This window comes from Amphiura filiformis, chromosome 5, assembly GCF_039555335.1.
Source record: "Amphiura filiformis chromosome 5, Afil_fr2py, whole genome shotgun sequence".
NCBI lineage: Eukaryota > Metazoa > Echinodermata > Ophiuroidea > Amphilepidida > Amphiuridae > Amphiura > Amphiura filiformis.
In genome coordinates, this window is record NC_092632.1 from 4,565,158 (window position 1) to 4,577,196 (window position 12,039).

Below are 12,039 nucleotides of genomic sequence, written 5' to 3' on the forward strand. Positions count from 1 at the left end.
AAACATAATTTGTTGACATTAGCCAGATCTGGTTAAGCCGTTGGCATGAACTCTCCAAATGTAACTCACTTGATACTATAAAAGCCACATGAATGGAATTTATGAAATGGCTTCAGGTATTTGGAGTTTAAACATGAAGATGTGGTCTCATTAACCAAAGTTCTTGATATCTGATCCAGAAATTGCACTTACTTTGTGTACGTTTCAGCAACACTGTTGCCTTTGTCAACACTTGATGATGAGTGATTCCTACTGGCGACCGACGCTAGATGTATCTCCAGCGTGGGGCTTGGTGTTGCCAGTTGATTTTCCATCTGGGGATTTTCTTGAACCCAGTTCTAGAAACTCATCAAAAATGTGTGAGAGTTGATACTGCCCCTCGTCTCTATTCATGGTGGTGCCCCTCCTCTTTCCTCTTTCATGGTGGTGCCCCTCCTCTTTCGCTCCAAACATGTGGGTACCCCAAGTGGTCTTTTGAAAAAGTCAAAGACCAGATGCAAAGTGTTAAGCCAAAGAAATCGGCTAAAAAGACTGATGACAGTACCAGAAGCCGAGGTATGGTTGTGCTACCGTATGTGAAAGGTGTAACAGAAAGGGTGTCTAGAGTGATGAAGAAATATAATGTCTCAACCGCAATGAAGCCACACAACACGCTCCGCAGAGAACTGGTTCACCCAAAAGACAAGCGTGATCCCAACAACTTGACCCAGGCTGTTTACAAGATCCCCTGTTTGAACTGTGATCTGTCGTACATAGGGAGACTGGGAGAAAATTTGGAACGCGGCTCAAGAACACAGAAAGGAAGTGGAGAAGGTCAACAGCACAGTAGTCACCAGGGCAGGTAGAAAAGAATCTCTTACAACAGTTAACAAGTCGGCAATAACAGATCACGTAGTGGACAAAAATCATGTTATTGGATGGGGGCGCTGAGATCATTGGCACGGAACAAGAACGATTTACACGCTGGATAAAGGAGGCTATAGAAATTAGAAAGAGGAGGGGCACCACCATGAATAGAGACGAGGGGCAGTATCAACTCTCACACATTTTTGATGAGTTTCTAGAACTGGGTTCAAGAAAATCCCCAGATGGAAAATCAACTGGCAACACCAAGACCTACGCTGGAGATACATCTAGCGTCGGTTGCCAGTAGGAATCACTCATCATCAAGTGTTGACAAAGGCAACAGTGTTGCTGAAACGTACACAAAGTAAGTGCAATTTCTGGATCAGATATCAAGAACTTTGGTTAATGAGTTTACTCTACCGATCCTGATGAATTTGTTCAACCATGAAGATGTGGTGTCCTGCAAAGCATCTGATGTATGGTTTGGCATTTATGTGAATGATTACAATGGATGTTAAACTAGAGCCATGTCAAGTTTGATACTCAAGTACTTTTCATAATGTTTTCAGCATTTCATTACATTTAACCTTTCATAAGACTTTTAAACAATGTACCTTTTTAAACAAAGTTAAAAACGATTTTTGAGATGCATTGCATGAGCAGAGTATCCAGCTAGTAGCAGACCTGTGTAAGCTGCCAAAAATAGTAGGCAGAACCTCTTATGTTGCATTAGTGTAGGCTGGGAAACGTGAATGACATATACAACTTTAAACCCACACAAGTCAAAACATTACATTAGTTGAAGCTGTTACTTTCCTATGGGCTTTCCTATCCTGAATCAGATACACTGCTGTTACAAACCAGTACTCTGTTATTACCAATACCAATGAATTGTGGAATCATTTCCACATAGATCCTGGCAGTATTCAATCCTTTTACTTTGTTGCTCAAGTTGGATTGTATATTATTATTGTAACCTTTTTGAGAACAGATCCAAAATAAATTGTTGTTTTTTCAAACATTCTTAAATAGATAGAAAGCAAATTTATACTTAAATAGACACATGCATACAAATATGGGCTGAGTATTAGACTCTTTTCAGACAATATATCACATAAAAACATGGCGTGTGTAAGAGATTCTTTTGATGTTACTTTTGATATCAATGCAAAAACAGATGAGATATCGCATAAAACATGGGGTGTGTAAGAGACTATTTTCATGTTACTTTTGATATCAATGTAAATACAGACGAGATATCGCATAAAACATGGGATGTGTAAGAGACTATTTTCATGTTACTTTTGATATAAATGTAAATACAGATGAAATATCACATAAAAACATTAGGTGTGTAAGAGACTCTTTTCATATTACTTTTGATATCAGTGCAAACAGAAGAGATATCGCATAAAAACATGGGGTGTGTAAGAGACTATTTTCATATTACTTTTGATATCAGTGCAAACAGAAGAGATATCGCATAAAAACATGGGGTGTGTGTGTAAGAGACTCTTTTCATGTTACTTTTGATATCAATGCAAATACAGACGAGATATCGCATGATGTGATGAGATTGATAACATTACAAACAAGATCTAAATGATATTAAAAAGTGAAAGCAGTCTGTTTCATCCTTTATCAACAGGAAATCCTAATATGTCAACTTTGCGTATGATCATATAGATCTTATGATGTAAATGTGTGTCAGGGATTTTGGAGCAAAATCGAGATTTGTGATTCTTGGGTTACAAAAGAAAACATACAACAATATGTTGAACCATATCCATAATATATGATTCAACAACATCAAAATAAGATTATATTTGTAAAATTGAAAACATACATCAATGTTTTTTTTTGTTTTGCAATCATATATGGCTCAAATATCAAACGCGGATTATTTATGTAAAATTGATCACATCCATCCATGCCGCGCTGCTTCAAATGAAATTTCAATAATGCATGTATTGTTTTTGTTGCAGCCTGATTGATCACTCCAGACATTTACAGCACATTGAATCTGGCACCTTTGATGGGTTGGATAACCTTAATCAGATGTAAGTATTACTGCAAACAATTTTCATGTGTGGAATTTTTGGCTCTTTGTCAATTTCAACTACTTCGCTCAGTGTTTTTAAAATTCACAATTTTGAATTATCTTATAATTATTACATACACCAATACATAAATGAAAATATTGGCATTTTTTTTTGTGTGTAATTGTGATGAATGTGAAAATCATCCAAAATTAATGTTGTGCGAAATGTCCACTTTTACAGTATTTCTTTTAAACATACCTACATAGGTGTGAACAAAAAAACAGTAATATACATGTTTGTTCTAAGTATTTGTTACATCTATGGTGACTAAGTAATTGGAGTTTTAGTGGCCATACAGACTCCGAATATTTGATGAAACTTGTCTTCATTATTTAATCTATTCCCATTCTATTTCCAGTAATGTTTAATTTCTATACTACCTATGCCTTCCTTGAGGCATTTATTTAGATATTGTTTTTATTGTATCTCTAAATTAGAGTGGCAAGTTTTCTGTGATATAAAACTCTGAATTCTGTGATTTTCCATGCATGGTTTTAAATACTAAATTCCGTGATTTTCTGTGATGTATGCCTAATTTCAATTCCGTGTTCACATTCTGTGATTAAAAATGACATTTTACAAATCAAAAAGTTACTTGCATTATCTTTTTAGTTGTTTTAAGCCTGATATCTTTGAAGACGGACTTCATTTTAATTATTTTTTCCTCACATTTTCATTATACTTTCTTCATTTCTATTTTTCTCAAGGAAAAACACTTTTTCCACAAATTTATGCGTTTTCCATTTTTTCTTAAATTCCGTGGATTTGTCAGTTTATCCGTGACACAGAAAACATGGCACTTTACTCTAAATGTAATGATGTTGAGTATATAACAATATACATTTTCAGAAAGGAAATGATGCAAGGAATCAGCTAGCAAAACAAGATTCCTGCATAAATGAGCAGTTGTTGAGAAAATCTTCAAATTTGATTTAACTTTACTGTCTTGAGGATGACATAAATTTGTCATGTAGTATGTCCGGTGGAAATATATATAACATTATCAAGCATTTGTTAGAAGTTAAACATTACTGGAAATAGAATGGTATAGATTAAATAACAAAGACATGTTACATCGAATATTCTACATCCACTAAAACAGCTGTTGCAGCCCTTAAAGTAGACTAGGTATCATTTTATGAAACAGTTTTATTTTAATCATCAAAAAAATTTAAGTCTGCACAAATTTATAGGTTTTATGTGTTACAAACATGATTTTAGTTAATGTGATGTTTCTTGCCCAGGGTTTCTTGCTTTCAAACACATGTAAGGTTAGTTATTGAGATATTGTTGTCTAATGCTAAAATGCATGGACTACTCTATTCCATTACAGAGATATTGTGCTCAAAATTGTTCTTTTCCAGTTGAAATCCATACACCCACTATGGAAGACATGACAGGTTACCATTTTCCATGTTGTTGTCCATGAATGTCAGAGCTTTAATTGAGCACATATCAGCTTGTTGCTGCTCTGACCACTGCAGCATGTTGATATCCTGGCAATGAAGCAGAAATACTCAATAATTAAATCCACCAACAAATGCAACAAAACCAACTCCCAAGCCTTTCATTTCACATGACTACATATCATCAGTGAAAACATATAAGCATGGCAGCATGCTTTTGAACCCTTCCCAATTTGTAAGCTACAAAGAGTTGCAATTCACCTTTTTATTGAACAATTGGAGCTTTCCAATTCACCAGTGTTGAAATTTAATCCTACCCAAGATGTTTAAACTCAATATACTGATTTAAATATTGCATATCTTTATTGATAGAAGCCTAGAAATGATAATTGCAATGAAATATTTGCCAATTTCTTGCCATTTCCAAATAGTTCAGTCAAGGTGATTCACCTCTTGCTTGGCATAAGCTGAGATTCTTAACACATGGATACAAAAATATCACATATGCCAATTCCATGTATGTCTCACTTGCAAAAGATGTTTATCATGTTTTACCCTGAATTCAATGCATGACTGTTCAAGCATAGATTTTAAGTGCTATTAGTCTCTAACACATTAAACATTAATGACAAAGACATAGTACAAAGTGGTTATTTTGATTCACTTCATGTAATAATACCATATCACAATATAATGTAACACTAACATTAATGAATGATTGAAACCTGTTTTTAAGCCCTCATCTTAAGGCCATGCATGCACAGAGGCTTAAGCTGAGTGATTATGATGCACCACTTTTGGGAAAAAGATGGACAATCCCTGAATTTTGCGATGCGTCGCTTATCACTTTTGCATTTATCCCAATCACTGCAATCGCAATTGCAGACGACAATTAAGGCCACAAAATGCATTTTTAAAACATCTATTGCTGTCAATAATTATTGCTTTGAATTAATTCACCACCAAAAGTTAATGATCGGGAAAGGTAAATTAACTGGCAAAATAATAGATCCAGTTGGTGGGAAATAATTTGTTGATGCATTCATGTGACAAGCTACGTTGCTCTGTGGTTGAGATTTCTTCAACTTGTAAAAGCGACATTGTTTTTGTCTCAGCGATTTGAATTGATTGATGTTTTAGTTTTATTTAAAACATTTTAATAATATTTAAATGCTGAGTCTGATAAAGGTATTGAAAATGTTTTTTAAACCGTTTTATATGAAAATCAAAATACAACACCATTTTCAAAATGTTGTCAAAATGTTATTGTAAAATATTTTTTGGCAAACCATTTTGCAACTTTTAAATAACATCAAGTTACATGTTTTTAGAACATAATGTTAACATTTTTAACCTTTATGTAATCAGACAAAACATTTTCTGTCCAACATTTGTGTTTGCTGGAGGTATGTGGATTTCAAGTGGAATAGGCCATTCTTAATACAAGGCACAGGTGTGAATTAGGCAATAGAGGCAGTAGAATATGAGCCAAAACTGGCATTTCAAATTGAAGCAGACTTTTTAAAATATAATATTAAAGTAAGTAAATCAGATGAATACAAATCAAACTTGTTGTAGCTGCACCTACATCAAAGTTAGTGACAATTGCCACTTAAGTTTGGATCTGTGTAATTGGACCCACCTTGAAAATCACAATTGCCACTTAAGTAACACTTTCTGTGCTTAAATCAGATGCACGTAACAGCAAAAAATAATATTAAAGTAAGTAAATCAGATGAATACAAATCAAACTTGTTGTAGCTGCACCTACATCAAAGTTAGTGACAATTGCCACTTAAGTTTGGATCTGTGTAATTGGACCCACCTTGAAAATCACAATTACCACTTAAGTAACACTTTCTGTGCTTAAATCAGATGCACGTAACAGCAACAAAAATTGTTTTCATATAATTTCTAAAGTTGTTCCAATTTTAACTTGACATTGTCTGAAATCATCAACCTATACTGATAAGGACAAACATTCCATATTAAAATTCACCTAGTTGTTCTTGTACATAAAGAAAACTAAACTGATGTTATTTGGAACAAGACAAGCTCTTCACAAGTTTAACAATGTTTCTCTTGTCTATGGAAATGAACAAATTGAAAGAGTGGAAAAGTTTAAATATTTAGGAGTTACCTTTGATTCACATCTATCATGGAATGAACATGTAAATTATTTATCTTCTAACATATCTAAGCGTATAGGAGTTATTCAGTAGAGTAAAGCAATACCTTCCTTTGAAAACTGTCAAAATGCTTTCATAAGCCCTTGTCTTTCCTCATTTTGACTACTGCAGTTCTGTTTGGTCCAATTTCAGTGCCTGTCACAAAAAAGAGCTCCAAATTTTGCATAATAGGCTAGCCCGTGTTTTGCTTTCCGCAGACATCAGAACTTCAGTAGACAATATGATGAGGGACCTGGACTGGGTTAAACTTAGCTGTAGATGGGAGCATCAATTACTTATTTTAACTTTTAAATGTCTCACACAAATTGCTCCTGAGTATCTTACTTCTAATTTTACCTTCACTCATTCTACACATTCTAAATGTACAAGTGGTCAATCTCAAAACAGCTTGGTTGTTCCAATATGGAAAACTTCTTCTGGAAAGAAAACTTTCCTTTACAGATCTTCAGTTGCTTGGAACAAGCTTCCTCCTAATCTTCGTATCAATTTTAATTCAATGAGTTTGGGTGAATTCAAAAATGCAATTGGTCTGTAAGTTAAATTGTATAATAATTTGAGCTCAACAATGCTGCATTTTGTTTTGTATCATGTTTGGTTCTTTCATTCTGTATAATATATATTTCTATCTTGTTATTATCATGTTCATGTATATATAATTATAATCAGGTCTTCCAGGGAGACCAGTACATTTGTATTGATGGAATTTCCTGAATAAATAACGAATAAATAAATTGGAACAAAGCAATAGCCTTTGAATTCTAGAACTTTAAATGGTAAAATCCAATATTAATGCAGACCCTATGTGTGCCAGGTTTAGGAGATGTCTTCACTGGAAATCAAGCGGTGACTTGATACTTGGTTCACACTACCAATACATACTATAATTACACTCATCTTATGTTACTCCTAATCAATGTTATCTTGAATAATTTGAACACCATTTTCATGATGGTATAAGCTTACCCTGACTTGACTCGCCTCCCATGAATTATTCAGTCCTGTAAATAGCTCATAGAAAGGCAGACGTAAGAAAAGTATTGTATTTTGGTTATTGGCATCTGTAGGTTTTCAAAAGTGGGGGCCTCAAATCTTAATTCCCCCTACTGCTCAAAAACTTTGGCTCACTTTGCTCACCTTAATTGGTAACCCCATAATTTTGACTGGATGCGTTGCTATTGTCCCCTGTCCCCCCGTTTTGTGTATGCCACTTTATTCATTTCTTCAATTGTTTTACCTGTTAATATCCGTGAATCTGCATCACTTTCTGTTTTTAAGAAGTCTCTTAAGACACATTTGTATAATTAATTATAATTTTGCTCTGTATATATTTTGCTTGTGTATATATTTTGGCCTTTTGCCACCTTCAATATTGTTTGTAGCGCTACGCTCTTTATGTAGCAGCGCTTTATAAATGCTCAATATGTATGTATGTATGTAATACAGAAAGCAAAAACAGTGGGTGTGTTAAGTAGATGAAACTTCTGTTAAAGACAAATTATTGAAGCAGCTAGATTTCAAACACTCTGCAGACTGTCTTAATAAAAACCTCACAGTGAAATGACGCAAATAAAGCAATTAAGTAAATACATTTAGGATATCTTGATACAGTTTCTTATAGATTAATGACCAAGCTAAAATACAAACTATAGTCCATCTGAACTGTCACATTGCTCATATCTTCTGTAGATAGCAAATGCCACATTGCTATCTTCTGTAGATAGCAAATGTCACATTGCTATCTTTTGTAGATAGCAAATGCCGCATTTCTATCTTTGATAGCAAATGCCACATTGCTATGTTCTGTAGACAGCAAATGCCACATTTCTATCTTCTGTAGATAGCAAAATATGCCACATTGCTATGTTCTGTAGACAGGAAATGCCACATTGCTATCTTCTGTAGATAACGAATGTCACATTGCTATCTTTGATAGATAGCAAATGTCACATTGCTATGCTATTGTCGATAGATAGCAAATGTCACATTGCGATCGTTGATAGATAGCAAATGTCATATTGCTATCTTCTATAGATAGCAAATGTCACATTGCTATCTTCTGTAGATAGCAAATGTCACATTGTTATCTTCTGTATATAGCAAATGTCACATTGCTATCTTCTGTAGATGCTATGCTATTGTTGATAGATACCAAATGTCACATTGCTATCTTCTGTAGATAGCAAATTTCACATTGCTATCTTCTGTAGATAGCAAATGTCACATTGTCATCTTCTGTATATAGCAAATGTCACATTGCTATCTTCTGTAGATGCTATGCTATTGTTGATAGATACCAAATGTCACATTGCTATCTTCTGTAGATAGCAAATTTCACATTGCTATCTTCTGTAGATAGCAAATGTCACATTGTCATCTTCTGTATATAGCAAATGTCACATTGTCATCTTCTGTAGATAGCAAATTTCACATTGCTATCTTCTGTAGATAGCAAATGTCACATTGTCATCTTCTGTAGATAGCAAATGTCACATTGTCATCTTCTGTATATAGCAAATGTCACATTGTCATCTTCTGTAGATAGCAAATTTCACATTGCTATCTTCTGTAGATAGCAAATGTCACATTGTCATCTTCTGTAGATAGCAAATGTCACATTGTCATCTTCTGTAGATAGCAAATGTCACATTGCTATCTTCTGTAGATAGCAAATGTCACATTGTCATCTTCTGTAGATAGCAAATGTCACATTGTTATCTTCTGTATATAGCAAATGTCACATTGCTATCTTCTGTAGATGCTATGCTATTGTTGATAGATACCAAATGTCACATTGCTATCTTCTGTAGATAGCAAATTTCACATTGCTATCTTCTGTAGATAGCAAATGTCACATTGTCATCTTCTGTATATAGCAAATGTCACATTGTCATCTTCTGTAGATAGCAAATTTCACATTGCTATCTTCTGTAGATAGCAAATGTCACATTGTCATCTTCTGTAGATAGCAAATGTCACATTGTCATCTTCTGTATATAGCAAATGTCACATTGTCATCTTCTGTAGATAGCAAATTTCACATTGCTATCTTCTGTAGATAGCAAATGTCACATTGTCATCTTCTGTAGATAGCAAATGTCACATTGTCATCTTCTGTAGATAGCAAATGTCACATTGTCATCTTCTGTAGATAGCAAATTTCACATTGCTATTTTCTGTAGATAGCAAATGGCACATTGCTATCTTCTGTAGATAGCAAATGGCACATTGCTATCTTCTGTATATAGCAAATGGCACATTGCTATCTTCTGTAGATAGCAAATGGCACATTGCTATCTTCTGTAGCATTGCTATCTTCTGTAGATAGCAAATGGCACATTTCTATCTTTTGTAGATAGCAAATGGCACATTGCTATCTTCTGTAGATAGCAGATGACACATTGCCATCCTCTGTAGATAGCAAATAGATAGCATTATTGCTATCAAGATGTATAGTCCTTCTTTTGAAGAAATAATAAGTTTTCACTATGCTGTTGTTGTATTGATTGGATGTGGGCGACATGTAAATATTGATTTTGGACATTTGGGTATGTTGCCCCATTTGCACAATTTTGGGGGTATGCACAAGCAAGTTGGGAAATTTGACATGCAAGCCACACTGCAAATGTGCCCACTGATTTCAGTAGGGCCTACTTGTTCCTATATATTTCTGTGACATCAGTCCAACTAAGAGAATTATTCAAATGAATAAAACCAAACTTTAAGAATGATACTATGCATTTTGAAATTGAAGTAATACATATGAAAGTAACGTAAAAGTAAAAAGGACTTTCTTTTCATTTTTCTTTTTATAAAATTCACGTGCAGATTCAAGAATTAATTTCAACTCGGTTCTTGCTCTCCCAACTTGATATCTCTTGGTTTGATGCATTATCACATATTTCATCTTTCTAAAACTTTTAAAATAAAAATGGTCCAACTTGATACTTTTTGGTGTGATGCATCCTCACATTTTTCATCTGCCTAAAACTTGTAAAATAAAAATGGTCTAGTATGGTACGCACCTGTATAATGTGTAAACTGATGCCACTTTGCCTTACAGTTAACTCAATTTAGCTATTGAGATATCCCCTGTTCTGCTGGTTTACATTACAAGATTATCTAGGCTTTTTCTGATGAGTCTCGTAGTAAAGTGCCTTTAATTTCATACTCAACTCTCATATTACGCATTCCACGGTAGCAAAGTGGTGTTGTTATTAACAGTATATATGCAAAAAGCTTTCCATGGATCATGCACATAGAACAATCTTGATCCCAGGGGAAGCGAGATATCGGAAAAGAAAAGCTACCGGTTTGTCCTTGTCCATGTTAGACCTACTAAATGTACACAAATCAGATCCTTCATGTGTATCAGACAACACTTCCAATGAGGACAATGTATTTCCTTCACATTGTCCTACACCAAGATGACAAAACAGTAAAGTACATAACAACTTGATTATTTGAACCAATTTGGTCATAATCAGGGTAAATTTGGGTTTAAAATGGGCCAAAGGATGTGTAGCACAATTTGTGATCCATGTGCTTCAATTCAAGTGTGGTATATCATTGCTTTCAACTAAGTATAATATAACCATTCAATATAGGCTTGGTCTATGGCACAGTAAATATCATAATGGTCATCATTTTACTAAAAATGCTGCAAAAGGTAGACAAAGTGTCATACACTTACACCTTAAAGCAGAGATAAAAGACTGCATACATTCTGCAAAATTGCTTACAAAATTTCAAGACCTTTCATAAGAACCTAACCAAATCTGGAATTTTTGTTAGAATATGATGGTTAGAATATAAGAAGAAGAAACAAATGGTGATATCATTAACTTGACATGACATTTTAAACCTTAAACACAGGCTGAAGTAGCAGGTATGTGTACGGTTAACATCTAGACAAATTGCATTAAATGCATTATATTTATATTACAAGAATGAGTCTATGACTTTAAAAAAAAGTTAATTATGACAGATAATCACCTGATAAAATATGTATCATTTGCATCATTGAGGACTTATTAAAATTGTAACAGTCATGTTTTATTCTCTGTTAAATTTGAAATTTGCAGCGAAACGAGTCAGTACTCATAAATTTTGAGTGCAATTACTTTTAGACACTACGGGAGGCACTGATTCAAATGCTTATCCAATTTCAAGGAATAAAATAAGTTGTAGTAAACCAAAACCCAGAAAATGTCATTGGTAATCGGAGACATAAGATACTCTACACAATCAAATACTAGTATGAGCGCTTTTCCTTTTACACATATGGCATCAAACCAAACACCATTTTTACCTTCAAAGTGAATTTTTAAGCAAGTTGAGTTGTAAAATATCCCTGTTCTATGGCTGTTTCTTGTCTTGCTCTCTAGTAATGTTGCCATTATAGATGATGGAAGAATGAATATTTAAACAAAATATAGTATCACATATCAAAGAGGAGCTGTAATGCAGTGTGTTCATTATTACTTTACTTTAATTATT

General features: G+C 34.0%; 1 protein-coding gene across 1 annotated transcript in view; it reads left to right on the plus strand.

Moving 5' to 3' along the window:
* LOC140152510 (follicle-stimulating hormone receptor-like) overlaps positions 1-12,039 on the plus strand; it is a 459,585-nt gene that overhangs the window by 372,450 nt on the left and 75,096 nt on the right. The window contains exon 4 of the mRNA XM_072174850.1: positions 2,832-2,906. The gene's annotated coding sequence lies outside the window, so the exon portion shown is untranslated. The remainder of the gene's footprint in view (positions 1-2,831; positions 2,907-12,039) is intronic.